Below are 14,758 nucleotides of genomic sequence, written 5' to 3' on the forward strand. Positions count from 1 at the left end.
CTTTAGGAGTTTAAAGGTTTGCAAATGTCAGGAGCTGGAGTTAATGGTAGATTAATCAAAGAAAAACACAGTGTCAATGAAGTTAACCAAAACAGCGCAGCCTAGTGATCCCAGCACCTCTTCCCAATGAGGCAGCTGCAAGGACAGAAGGTTCCTGCCTTCCCAGTGCTCCCTAAGGCTCCTTCTCTGGTTCCTTCCCCAGCCGCCTAAGCTCCTTTGCTTGACTCTTTGCTCCACCGCCATCATTTTTCTGTGTGTTCTAGGACAGTGTTTCCCAACCTTTGGTCTCCAGCTGTTTTTGGACTACAATTCCCATCATCCCTGACCACTGGTCTTGCTAGCTAGGGATGATGGGAGTTGTAGTCCAAAAACAGCTGGAGACCAAAGGTTGGGAAACACTGTTCTAGGAGACTAGTGGGGAGGGGAGCTTATCACAGCAGCAGGAGGAGACCCCCTGGCTTCTTCAGCAGCCTGCCTCATCTTTGCCTCTTCGCTTCCTCTTCCGTGTGTGTGTGTGTGTGTGTGTGTGTGCTAGTGCATGTCATAGGTTTCCATTTACGTGGAATGTTTCCTACACTTATAGGGAGTTATAGCTTCTCCTCCATCTACTCACATGCTTATTAAATGACTCTAATTGAATAGATGCTTATAGAATAAATCCACATTGGGATTTAACATAAGTTATTAAACGGGCTGAAATGCAATGGTTAGTTTTAATTAGAAACGCAAATAATCTGGGGTCTCAAAGCCCTATACCTATTGAGCAGGGTTGAGACGACAGTTGTATGGAGGGTAAAAGCCCACCTCCAAAACCACGTTGGGGGCAAAACCCCTCCAAAGCTATACCATTCAAGGGAATCTTTTTGGGGGTGTCATAAGAGAGGAGAGGAATCCTAAAATGGGGCACAACTTATGGTGAAAGGGGGTCAGCTGTCACTTTTAGTTTGTGATGGATGCATACCTATCATGTTTTCTTCATTTGGGTCCATAAATACATAAATACTTTAGTTAGGTAACAGGTTCTGCCAAACTTATATAAATGTTTGCATAACTGCCTGAAACTTTCTGATTACGAGGATTTCTGCTGAACCTGATTATTACCTAAGAGTGAAGGAACTTCCAGATGAGCAAGGATGATTTCTGTTAGCTGATATGCCTGGCATTATCTGTCTGAACCAGAACTGCATGTCATGTGTCACATTGCTAGCAATTTCATTGGTCAAGTAGTAGATATTCACATATATTGTGTGAGCAATGAAGGCTTTGAACTTTATTGCTGAATGAAGTATTCCCTTGGGCTGGAGGGTGCCTGACTATTTCTGGGAGAAATATGTAAGATCTGCTGGAGGTGATATGATTTCCTGAGCTCTGCATTTGTGTACTAAGCATCTGCAGAAGAGAGGTGAGGTGTGGTGACCCTGTCCACTTGTCTAAGACGGTTTGATGTTTTGAACAAATAATAATAATAATAATAATTAATAATAATATATTTATATCCCGCCCATCTGGCTGGGTTTCCCTGGTGATATATTGTGTGCATCTTCTTTCTGCACACTAGATCCAGAAACTTTTTCCAGCCCAGTTTATTAAGTAAACATTTAGGGAATAAGTGCTCTGTTTCATTAGCTGCTGCTTACTAGAGCTTTGGCATTTGGTTGTTTTCTTTTGGTTTTTGGTTTAGCTGTTTAACGAAAGACTAAATAGTTTCTGGGCTGTATTTCCCCCCTGATAGAATCTCTCTCTTGCCTTCTCGCTTCGTCTGATAGAGTATTATTTCATGAGATCAAATTTTGCCAGACCAAAAATGTTAGGAGTGGGGACAACGTGTTCCTCAATGTTTTTGTCCCACTTAGCACATTTTCTAGTTCAGGAAGCATTGGCTTTCTGCTTCTACCCTTTCCTCTCCATCCGGTTTTCATTTTGCTAATTTCTGAACTTATAACCATGCCAGAGGACATGAAAGGGGTAAGAAAATGAAATGATATATAGATGGTACATGACCCCAGTTAAACTTGCCAAAATATACCATTTGTCTGATAATAAATGTTGGAAATGTAAGGAACATGAAGGAACATTCTTTCACCTCTGGTGGACTTGCCCTAGAGTGAAGGCCTTCTGGGAAATGATATATAATGAGTTGAAAAAGGTAATTAAGTATACCTTCACTAAGAAACCAGAGGCCTTCCTTCTGGGCATTGTCGGCCAGAAGGTGTTAAAGAAGGACCGAACATTTTTTATGTATGCAACAACGGCAGCAAGGATACTTATCGCTAAGAGCTGGAAAACTCAAGATCTACCCACACTGGAAGAGTGGCGGATGCAGCTGATGGACTATATGCAACTGGCCGAGATGACTGGTAGAATTCGAGACCTGGGAGAAGAGAGGGTTGAAGAAGACTGGAAGAAATTCAAGATTTATTTACAAAAGTATTGTAATTTGGTCGAAGGCTAAGAAGGATGCTAGATCATAAATAACTGCCTACCATTGAATTAGATTTGAACTTGACGATAAGTGAGATTGAGGAAAATATAAAACTTTTGGAGAATTATTAGATTAAATTAATTGAACGAGATTTAAGAATGTAAACAAGATGATAAATTGCTGGAAAAAGGTCACAATGATGTAAGTGGGAGTGGGAGACGTGAGGGAGTCCAAAGAAGTTTTGAAAAACGTGTTATGATACATGTTACATTGTTTATCATTTTTGCATTTTGTATTTAAAAAAAAATCTCAATAAATATTTATTAAAAAAGAAAAGAAAAGAAAATGCCTCTGGCTTTCCCCACTTGCTCATGTGTCAAAATAGAAATAAGATCCATCTCACTCTTTCCATCTTGTTTTCTTCAGAAATTATCGATGCACATCATACATGTTTTGACACTTGTATAATGGTAAGTGTGCTCTTCTCCATATTTGAGGGCTGTTTTACAGCCTAGGTTTGTTTCCTTAAAGGTGCCTGTAAAATGTGGGCGGTAAAACAATGTTGCAAGCACACAAAAAAGCCTCTTCTGTATGTACGTGCACTACATGGGTGCATGAGGCAGGAAACGAGGAGTTTCCAACAAGCAGAGGCTTGTTGGCTAACAAAGGTTTTGCCGTGTCCATGTGATGTATGAAACAATCCAAAAGATGGGAAATCTTGCAGTGAGGGCAGCAAATATTGTACCCAAATCACTTCAGCCAATTGTGTAGTGGCTGGATTGCAAGGAAAATTAGCATATTTAGATTGGCATTACTTTAATCCATAAAATAATAGGCAGTTAACCTAGTCACCTGCAGTGGTAAGAATTTCCTCCAGGTGACCAGGAAGAGCAGAGAGTTGGAGGTCTCTCTCCTTATCTTGAGGATGGTGCAAGTGCATGAACATTTGTAGATTAACTATGCATTCATTACCAGTAACTTTACTTGGATACTTGGACCTATCGCTCCATGATTTCTGAAGGATGAATGTTGTTAAGAGGCCTTATCGCCCCAGCACTTATCTGAATGTTTTTCTTATTAGTCTTCAGGCGCCTGATAAAGAATGCGGTTTGATTTTCTGCAGACCTCATTGAATCTGTTCCCTTCTCTTCTGAGCTTTTAACAACAAGCAATAATGCCTCTGTGTTGCTTTCTGTCACATGCTTGGAATTTGATGATTAAGAAGAGCCAAGTCAACATGTCTCAATGATCTCTTGAGAAATCTTGGCCTGTCCTCTGATCGTTCATTGCCACTTCAAGAAAATATCCACAGTGCTTCTGCTTCCCCCATGAGCTCCAAACTCTGACAAAGTGAAAAGGGCCTTGCAGCGTGGGCATACTGTCAACCGAGGGACTGCTGAATGGGTTTCTCCTTATGATCTCTTTAGGTTACTACAAATTGTTTTAGCTGTGGAAGCATTTTCTGGGAAGGAAAATGTTAAGTTCATTCATGAGGGATAAGGCTAGTCACATTGGCTATGTCCTCCCTTCACTGTCAGAGGTCCTGTGTCTCTGAATACCCGTTGCTGTGGTCCACAAGTAGGAGAAGGACTGTTGAGCTTCCCGTTGGCTTCTGCTGGCCTCTGTTAGAACAGAATGCTGGACTAGATGGGCCTCTGCTCTTAGAGACCTAGTCAAAGCATTTTTTCTTTCTTTGCCTGTTTCATGCATGCTGCATGTCTGTGCTGAAAGCAATTCACAATTTAAAGTAATACAACTTTATATGGTCTAATGGACAGAATACAGAATGAAATCTGGATGGGTAGAAAAGCTCCTTCAGGTACCAATTCTTGCCATGCAATGGCACATGGCTCCAGCCAAAGTTCAAAGGCTGTTCAATACCCCCAATAAAAAGACGTGCGTTGAATAGCTGTGGTTGATAACATATCTGTCATTATGGTCTATGTTAAAGAAATCAGCTTGGGTAAAAAAGTTCTTCCTTTTGCCAACACAGGTAAACAGCTGTTCCTTCTTGCTGAAGACATAGTACTTGCCCAGTTTAACTTGCTCCTGTATCCAGTAGGAATGGGCAAATCTATTAGTTTGCTTTCTTTTGCTTTCTTACCTTTCCAGTCTCAAATACAGCTTTTTTACATTTCCACATCAGTTTATTTTTTAAAAGTTCTCTGGGAGATTCACCGGCATTTTAGAGCAGTTTTCCTCCTGTATGCAACTTTGCTCTAATCTTCGTATTTTTGCAAAACATGATGTATTTTTGTGTGCATGTCTGGAGAACTGCCTTGGAGAAGGGTAAATTTAAAGGGATTCAGTTTGTCTATTGTTTTGGAATGTGCACATTCGGTAGGTTTGCCTTTAAATAAAACCCGAATTGAATTTATCCACCATCCCTAGTAGCCACTCAAGTGTGTCAAAGCAGTGTCTGTAAGAAATACAGGTTCTCCAGACTATTAAGGGAATGTGGTCTGAACGTTGCCTAAAATCCCATATCTGCTGGTGGGAACTTTGTGGGAATGGCCTTGTTTGTTTTCACTTTGGGCTATTCTGTGGCAACTTGGATTCAACAGGAATAGGTTGCATGTAGAAACGTGTCTTGCATATTCAGAACGTTTTCCCATAGAACGGATTATTTTTATTTTAAAAAATCCTGGCTCTATTAGCACTTGATATGGGAGGGCTAGAAGCCTACCCTGCCTGCTCTTGACTGGGAATGGGCAAATAGGTCAGTTTCTCATTTTTCTAGTCTTCAGTTTTCCACATTTCTGCATCAGCTTGCAAATTGATTTTTTTTAAAGTGTTCATGAAATTTCATTATTTCAGTGTGAGTTTCTCCTAATATTTGTATGCCTAATGCATACAATTTTTGCAAAGCTATGCTCCCCAATTTTGTGCAGTGTAGCATGTATGTTTTCACTAATATGTACATGGCTGTGCACACTGTACCTCGGGTCCAGTATTGGACCACTTTGACCGGATATCCCCAGCCGATGTAGACAGACTCCTCCGAGCTGGAAAGCCCACCATCTGTCCTCTCGACCCGTGCCCGTCTTGGCTGATTAGAGCGTGTCCAGACGAGGTGCGGGCCCCCCTGGGGATATCATAAATTTGTCCCTTGGCACCGGGACATTCCCAGGGGAACTGAAGGAGGCAGTGGTGCGCCCGCTCTTAAAGAAAACATCATTAGATCCCTTAGATCTATCCAATTACCGCCCGATTTCAAATCTTCTGTTCCTGGGTAAGGTGATTGAGAGAGCGGTTGCTGAACAGCTTGGTGGGTTTCTGATCCACAGGTGAGAGCTGAATCCGGGGTGGGGAACGTGTCCCCTGCCAGAGGTGCTACTCTTTCCCTAACACTCCATATACCCCATGATACGTTTGTGTGGCCAGAGAATAGAAACAGGCATGGCAAGAACCGCTGTTCTCAAAGCTGCCTTCCAGAAGATCTTATCAGCTTTTCAACAGTATTTTAAGCCATTTTATTGCTCATTGTTTTGTTTTGTTTTGTTTTGTGAGACAATTTGGGGGCCCTGCAAAACACTTTTGGCATCACCATGAGGGATCTCCAGAAATATTCATCTTTTTCAGAATAAAACTATTTTTAAGTGACAAGCTTGGGGGAGCCTTGCCCATTTTTTTAGGGGGTCGGATACAGCCCACAGGTTGGTCACCCCTATACCACGGAATGAAGTTCATTCCATTTTAAGCAAGGAAGTTTTCTCCTGCCTTTCAGCAGAGATGCTTTAAAAGTAGCTAATAAATCCAAGCAGTTGAAGTAACATATGTTAAAATAGCATAAAAACAAAGCAGAAGTAAATTGTAAAAGCATAGCAATTGTATAAAATCACGAAACACAAGGTTTTTAAAGGTGATAGGGTTAGGTCAGCTTTCTTGGGGTGAGCACTCTAGAGGTGTGACTGCAAGTAGACCCCTTTCTTGGTTGCCAGCTGTTTCTGGAAACTAGTGCTGACCTTCAGATGCTCCCTTTATCCTGTTTGAAATGAATTCATTGTCCTGTTTGCTTCATATCTCAAAGGGAAGGCGGTAACAAGTCTTCTCACTGTTTTCTGACAGTTCATTGCTTCTCTGATGTTTGCAGAAAGAGTCAACTTCCTTTAAATAGAAAAACAAAATAGAGGTGGGTGATTAGAACAATATAAAAACAGACAACACAGCAGAGATACCACAGGGCTAGGAAATTGTTCCTCTCTCCTGAACTACAGAAGTGGACAGGGGTGCCAACTTGAATAAAATATTTTGGGGGGAGCAACATAATCCATCACAAGTCATGACGCATGCATGCCATTTGGATGGCAGTGCCCATCAACTTGGGGCTGCCCTCTCAAATATTTTATTGGAGGGTGAAGGGACCTCAGCCCCTAGGAGTTGGCTCCTATGGAAGTGGATATTTTTTAGTAGTTGCCCTTTCCTGGTCGATAGCCCTCAAACCCCATAGCCCTACAGTCTGTGGAGTCTTCATTATGCACCCATCTGGACCTTGTGAAGCATAAACATTTAATGACCTGCCAGTTGTTTGTGATATAATCACAATGTGAGATACAGCTTACAAGCCCTGGCTGGTCATAAAGCACATGACTGGTGGGCTGCCTTCAGATTGGTGAGTCACACAATTTGTGTGGCCATACTGGGTAATCACTAGGGATGGGAAAATGTGTCAGTTTTGATGTTTCCCAGTTTCTCATTTCCCCCCAAGTTTAAATTCTGTTCTCCAGATTTAGGCAAGTTTGTAGGGGAAAAGGTGTCAGTCTGTTAAATGCAGCATAGCATAGCGTTAATGTTAATGTTAAAAAATGACAATATTGCCAAGCAGTCGTATTAACTTTGCAACACTGACTTTCAGACATTGTGTATGCAACCATGATAGAAATATAATGGTGTTTATTTGGTATCCTGGGTTTAGCTGTTCTTTGTCCAGTGTAGGAAACAGGGTGCTGAACTGCCTTTTCTCTGACCAAGCAGAACTCTTGTGTTCTCATGATCTGAGTAATTGTTGAGCATGTTTGTTATGGCTTTAGACATGACGGCCTAACAAGTCCCTGAGCTGGCTGCACCACTGTAAATCCATGTTCTTTGGGTTCCTAAAAGGTCTCTTGAGCTAGGGTGTTGTTGTCTTTCAACCTACCCCAGCTGTTTCCAGTTTGGCACCCTTATTTGCGGAAGCAAAATTGTGGTGTGTTTAAAACTGGAAACAGAGAATTTCAGAAGGGCGACTGTGCAGATTTAGGCAGCTGTGATACCATGTATGAAATAACCTTATTGAGTGGAGTGATGGTGTATCATAAACAAAACCATAACTAGAGAGAAAAGCTTTATGTCCCTTTTCCTTTTTTTAAAAAAGAGGAAACTCCCTCTAGAACCAAGGGATCTTGTGACTTTGCTTTCTTTAAAAGTCTCTCTTGCTGTCACAGCCTGAGCCAGCTTTGCTTTGCTGGCATGCTTGCTTCTCCCCACTCCAATGCCCTTGCAAAAGTGTGGCTGTAACCACTGCTTCCTGGGAGGGTGTGTCTGTTTGGGAACAGGGATGTAATTACAGGGAGCGGTTGCTTGTCACACCGCAAGCAGGCTACAAGACCTTAAGGTCTGGAGCAGTCAGTTCATTATGCTTTCATCTCATTTCTCCCCCCCCCCCATATAATTTCAAAAAGTGAAGTTGAATAACGACACCCCCTTTTCCCAAACAGTCTCATCTTCAGTTGCATTTTAACTGGATGCTTAAAAAAGGGCAGGAGAGAGCAGATTGTGTGCCAGCCAGGCTGAGAGAGGATCATACAGTGTCTCTGTCATGATATTTCTCTGTGTTGCTGTGCCTTCCTTCCTTCCTTCCATTTCCTCTTATGATGCATCCTTTGCTCCCATCAGATCTTATCACTCTAGGCAGAAATCTCTTCCTTTGGCAGCTGTTCAGCAGGTAGGTTAGTGGCTAGCAAGTGTGCTGCTTCACCCTGCTCATCTGGTCTGAGCAGGTGTGTCTCCTCTTTCTTTGTCTCTCAGTGCTGTTGTGGACCAGAGTCTCCCGGCAAAACTGAATCAGTCTCCTTGAAGGAAGCAGCAGCTCCACAGTTCTCCTCCAGTGTGACGTTAGTGGAGAAAAGGAAGAGGACTGGAGACAATCTTGCTGGTGGGTTCTTAAGAGGACACTGTAAGGAGGGGAAGGGAGAGTGTTTACTTGAGACAATGGTAATGTTCTGTCTGTAAACAGAGAGTTGGCTTGGGACCCAGTTGCCTAAAGGATCACCTCCTCCCACGCACACCTGTGTGGCCTCTCTGGATGCTCTCACCAAAGGACATGTGGCTGGTGGCAATTAGAGAAGAGGGTCTTTGCAGTGGTAGGACATGGCTGTGCAATTAACTTCCAAGACTAGCACTTATGGTGAAGACCTTTTCTAGTCTTCTAATCTTTTCAATCTTGAAACATTTTATAGTAATATTTGAAGATCTTTTGGGTGTTCTTGGAATTCTTAAGGTGTATGATATTTTGGTGTTCCTGGTTTTATTTGCTGCATATGGTTTTCTGCTCTCTTTTTTCAGTGGTTTCAGATCCTGCATTAGCATTGGAAGCTGCCTGGAGAACCTTTGGGTGACATATAAGCATTGGTTCTATCCATTGAAGTTCCCCTGTTTGTGCAAGGCATTTACACCATGGAATGTCCCTTCCCTCAATTATCTGGAACAGATTTGAGGATGTATAGGGAGAGCATGGGGAAGAGAAGGGACATTCTGTTGTACAAGTGACTGTCCTTGCGCAAACAAGGTGACTTGGGTTAGATACAACATACTGTAATGAATGGAAATGGAAAAGAGAGAGAAACATCAAAAAGGTTCTCTGGTTAAGTGAACATCTGGGAAGGAACAGCTGGACCAGAAGAACCTATGCTCACTGCTCATGGACCCGGCATACTGTTTTGACACTTAAAACAGACTTTTCTACAACTTTGTAATATCTTTGACAATGAAAAATTGTTAATTTTACCATTGTGAGCACTCCTGACCTATTATTGCCTTTGCTGAAATTGTGGATGCTCCTTCTTGTTTTTAAAGTACCAATTTCCTTCCATCCCCATATTTAGAAAAAAAAATTAATGAAGCTTTAGTGGAACTGTTTAAAGGGTAAGTGGCTGCAAATTTTGTTTTGAATGTGCCCAGTCTAGCTTGGCTGTGGGTTTGTAGGAAATGGTTCTTGAATGATTTCCATGGTTGCTCAACCATTTGCTTACATGTAACACATGCTTTGCTTGGCAAGGTGGAATATTATATCTGGCCTGTGGGCGAGATCCTTATCTCTCCTGTTGCCCATGGGCAAAGATTGGCAGCCCCACCTGTCAATCTGATGCTGACTGAATTTTACAAGGGCGATTCGAAATTAAACTATGCATGGCGTGTGGCACTTTGAAGGCCCAACAATCTATTGATCATTGGGTCTTCAAAGCACTGTGCAGGGCTCTCTGCAAGCCCTGACCATCTCCTGATTTGTCTGTGCTCCCAAAGAGCTACACAGGGTACTCTACACCGTGGTGCAGATCAGCTGATTGATAGTACTTGCAACCCCCTTTTTAATAAGTAATGTCTTTGCATCTTATGTATGACAGGGGGGTGGGGCTTTCCCAAAACTCTCACCAACTCAATGGCAGACTAATTAGGCCCACATGGAAGAAGTTCTGCACTGCTGTTTTGCGTGGCGAGTTCCCGCCCCCCACCAGGATAAATAAAGACATGAGACACCATAATTTAAGGTTAAATGGGAGAATTAGGCCACAACTTTATTGAATTCAGGAATGAGAGGCATTGGCTTAGGCATTGGTCCTATCGACTATCCCGCTCCAGCCCATTTGCTGGAGACACAGGAAGGGTTAACACCATAGAGGGGGAGTCTCCTGCTGAGGCACGTCAACTAGGAGCTGCCCCGGGTCACCGCTCGGGGGCGTGCCTTTGGCCCACACCTCCATAGGCTTTGGACAGGGCCACGCCCCCCGGAGTCCTTTAACGGACCACCCTTCGTTCACTGGGGGGAGGTGATGGCATTCCTCCCCCCCCACATCCTCTTAACCTCTTCTTACCAATGCCTAACCGCCAATGCCGAGGAGTTGTGACGAGTTGCTACGAGGTAGGCGAAAAACCAAATGGCTGTAAATTGCCAATTGGGACAAATTCCTACCATGCCCCTTGCGGCGACAGACCAAAGTCCATAGCAAAGTCAGAGACCTACCTAAATCCTACCCCTACCCAAAGGGAGGGAGGGTGGGAAAACGTGGGGGCTAGCCGGAGAAAAGAGGGCGAGCCCCCTCTGCGCCGGCCCTAAATAGGGCAGGTTACGCCCCCCCCCCAGCCAGCCGATTGGCTGGCTGGGGGGGGGGGAGACGCGGCCGGGATTCCCCTGCTCTCGCGGGGGCTGAAACCAATCCCCGCTCATGTGGGGGTGGGTGCGAAGCCCGCAACCCCACCTCCTGGGCAGGCCGGAAGTGGCTTTATGACAAATGAACAAAGTGCCTAAAGGGAATAAATGCTGTACCAACCATCTGCCATATTAGGTATCTCAGGTGGATAGAGGTCTTTTTAAAAATATGTCTGCCTTGTATCTTATCCTTTTGTTTTCCTTGATATTTCTGGAATATGTCCATTTTGAAAAGGAAGACAAATGTTTTCCAGCAGCATTATAGAGCTACAAAATGTGGTGGTACTCAATTCGTCTAGTTGTTTTTAAACTGATTTTCAAAATTTTAATTTACGAAGTGGTTTACAATAAACAACAAGGTGAAACAATAAGCAGGATCTTCTCCCCCCCCCAAAAAAAAAGAGACTAAAAAGGCAAGAATCATGGAATAGGAAGGAACTCCAAGGGTCATCTAGTCCAACCCCCTCGCAATGCAGGAATCTCAGCTACAGCATCCTCAACTAATGGCCACCCAACCTCTGCTTAAAACCTCCAAGGAAGGAGAGTCTACCACCCCCTGAGGGAGATGGCTCCACTGTCAAACAGCTCCTACTGTCAGAAATATTTTCTGTATATTTAGTTGGAATCTCTTTTCTTGTAACTTGAAGCCTTTGGTTCGAGTTCTATCTTCTAGAGTAGGAGAAAACCAGCTTGTTCTGTCTTCCATGTGACAGCCCTTGGCTATTGTATCCCCTCTCAGTCTAATCTAGTCGAGGCTGAACATATCCAGCTCCTTCAAATGCTTCTTATAAGACTTGATTTCCAGATCCCATCATCTTGGTTGCCCTTCTCTGCACATGTTCCTGCGGAAAGTCCCAAGTTCAACCCCTGGGTGGGGCTGGAAGAGAACCTTGTCTGAAAACCTGGAAAACCACTGCTGGTCAGTATAGACCAGGCACCCCCAACCTTCAGCCCTCCAGATGTTTTGGACTACAATTCCCATCATCCCTGACCTGTTAGCTAGGGATCATGGGAGTTGTAGGCCAAAACATCTGGAGGGCCACAAGTTGGGGATGCCTGGTATAGACAATGGCATGCTAGGTGGACCCAGTGAACTGACTCAGGGGTCATCCAGACTTCCTTTTGTACTACGCTTTCCAGGTACAGGTCTGTGATACAGTGGTAAAACACAGGTTTTCCTGGGGAGAGCACTGGGAGGGGGTAAAAAGCCCCACTCCACTCAGACATGGAGCTTTAAAGTCTGGACCTGTGCCTAGAATTGCAACACAAAAGTAAGTCTAGGTGAGTCCTCTGTATAAGACATACTGGAAGCCAAAGCAGTTGCTGTAGAGAAAAGGTATGTTAATTGAAGCTTTGGAACTTACTTGAAGGGCAGTCCCACAAAGAGTGCATTGCAGTCATCTAATCCGTGTGTTATCAAGGTGTGATAACCTCAGTTTACCTCAGTTGTTTGGAGCATGAGTGATTCTGGGACATGTTCAGGGACTTCACTGCTCCATCCAGATCCAATGAAAAGGGAAATGGCATTGGAAATAATCAGCATACTGCTGGCTGGATATTTCAAACTATGTGACCTAGAGGAATCTCATGGGTGGGGAATATCAGGCTTGGGAACTGAAAGATAGGGCTGCAGTTTGGCTCTGAGCAATCCCACAGCCACAACCACAACCCTTGCTGTTCCGGCTTTACAACTTGTGCTTTTGTATGGCTGTGATGTGTCCTTGAATTCTGATAAGTCTTGCTGTTCTGGATAGAGAGGAGTATGTGTTTAGGCTAGAAAGTAGCCTAAAATTCACATTTGTTTCTCTGTCCACATTTGCTTCTGCTCTTCACTGGCATCTAGAGGTGGCCCTCAAGCTGGCCTAGAGGCTTCATAGTAGACAAAATGGTACCCTGAGGAGGACCAAAGACAACTCCAATAGGGTGTCAAAATAGCTTCCCAGTGCTGCCTTCTGAAACTTACTGTCCCTTGAAGCTGTGCCCTTCAGCCATATCTCCAAGTGATTTCAAGGGACCCTAGAGTTATCAGACCGCCTAAATCTCTTGGGAGGTGCAGGAGAGATCACAGTTCTCTGGATTGAAGTAGCAATTGTACGCTAACACTAAGGAAGACTGACTGGGGGGGGGGGAGCCTTGACTCGGTTGGTAATGGACCACCAGGGAACTGGAGGGATGGCAGCCGTGTTAATTTTGTGTAAAGTTCTTAAGCTTCAAACTATTACCAAGCCAACTTTTTAGTACAGCAACCTTGCTTTCCCGTGTGTCTTGTGCTCTCAGTTTTTTCCCCCCTCTCTCAAGTAGTAACCTGAGCAGGCTTTAGTATACTGAGTGTGGAAATAAATATTGTACCTTCCCTCTTTGTTTACCTCCCATGTATATTGGAGAGGATTAGTGAAGTATTAAGGTTAATATCTGTGAAGAGTTTTGTAGACCAAAAGTGCCACATAATTGTTGAGTGTGATTAGTGAAATTTCTTCATTCAAACCTGTTCTCCTGGATTGTCCAATCCAATATATACTTGATACCTTGCCTTTTGGTTAAAGGCCACTGTACAGGAAGAAGAGAACTGGATGCTGTTTGAGTTTGTCTTATTCCACCACCACCCCTGCTGTGGTTGGTGCTTGTTGTGAAAAGTAGGGGAAAGGGTTTACTGTCCTGACTTCTGGCAGTAGGTCTTGATCTCTGGAGACTATTAAGCCACTCAGGCATTTAAGTCTCTGCAACTTGCCTTTTTTTGTCCCTACTGAGGCTGATGAAAGATCAACGGACTCTTGGTGAACTGGGCAGACTTGTGGTGCCCTAGGTTGCTATAGGGTTGCTACAGCAACCTAATTTCTCTGTGAATAAGGGCTCGGCAAGCTTTTCTGCAACTCTACAACTCCTTTTGGCAGGGCTATCGAGAGAGAGAAGTTCATCCATTCTTCATCCAGGTTTGTTGGCATCTTCAGGCAAAGATGGTGCACGCCCTCAACTAATGGATAAGCTTTGTAGTGGTCTTAGATGCCAAGGGGCTATGTGGACTGGGAGATAGGTGTCAAAACTCATCTAGAAAGCTAAATTTCTAATGAAAGGAAACTTCACATGTGAGGACTCCTAAGAGAGAATGTTAACTTGTGTGCACATGAACGTACATATAACTTTATGTGCTCCTCTTGATACTTGGGAATAGGTGTATTTTTTATGTCAAAATATTGTTTGGATTTGGGCCTGAAGGTAATCATGTATGCATTAATGTTTTTTAAATTACTCTAAGAGGTCAACAAGTGTCGATAGATGCATTCAACTTCTAAGTTTTAATTTGTTTCTAATGTTTCTAATCCGATTGAGCTAAATGACTTCATCTAATTAATTTCTAAAGCTAATGAGTATATGAACAAGTGGCAGTCTTTTCTATCTTTGTGAATCTGTGATGCTGCAATTCTAAACATGCCTGCTACAAAGTTAGTACCATTTTGAAATCTATGACTGAGCAATGCAAAGTTTCCCCCTTGTTTCTAGTTTTATTCTCCTTCCAGCCTTTCTTCCTTATAACTACATAGTAAATTTAAAACATGTAATTTGAACGATGCAGCTAGATTACCATCTTAAAAAGCGTTTTCACTCACAGGAAAGCGTAAAACTAGGGAGGGCAGAGTCAGTCCCTTGTATTCAATATTTCTTTTGCATATGGGAGGGTCACTGCAGGAAAACAATGACCTGGAAATATTTTAGGCATATTGCAGTGGGATTTTTTAAAATAAAGGAACTATGCAAAGTAAAGTAGAATCTGACTGGAGAGACATGACTTTGTATGTATGGCCCTATCCTCTTGTGGACTCTTACGGGTTTTCAACATTGTGCTTTCCAGTTGCTGTGGACTACCAGTCCCATAATCTTTGAACATGCTGGTTGTGGCCACTGGGACTTAGAGTCCAGCAACTTCTGGTGGGCCG

General features: G+C 43.3%; 1 protein-coding gene across 4 annotated transcripts in view; it reads left to right on the forward strand.

Annotated features, from left to right (window-relative positions):
* The window catches only part of CD36 (CD36 molecule (CD36 blood group)), a 69,389-nt gene that overhangs the window by 11,554 nt on the left and 43,077 nt on the right, over positions 1-14,758 (forward strand). The window contains exon 1 of one of the 4 annotated variants that reach the window (XM_079993687.1): positions 8,414-8,555. The exons of 2 other annotated variants lie outside the window; for them this stretch is intronic. The gene's annotated coding sequence lies outside the window, so the exon portion shown is untranslated. Of the gene's footprint in view, positions 1-8,413; positions 8,556-13,600; positions 13,757-14,758 lie in introns of those variants that run through there. One more of the 4 variants, XM_079993689.1, reaches the window with a different exon arrangement.

This window comes from Podarcis cretensis (assembly GCF_951804945.1).
Source record: "Podarcis cretensis genome assembly, chromosome: 10".
NCBI lineage: Eukaryota > Metazoa > Chordata > Lepidosauria > Squamata > Lacertidae > Podarcis > Podarcis cretensis.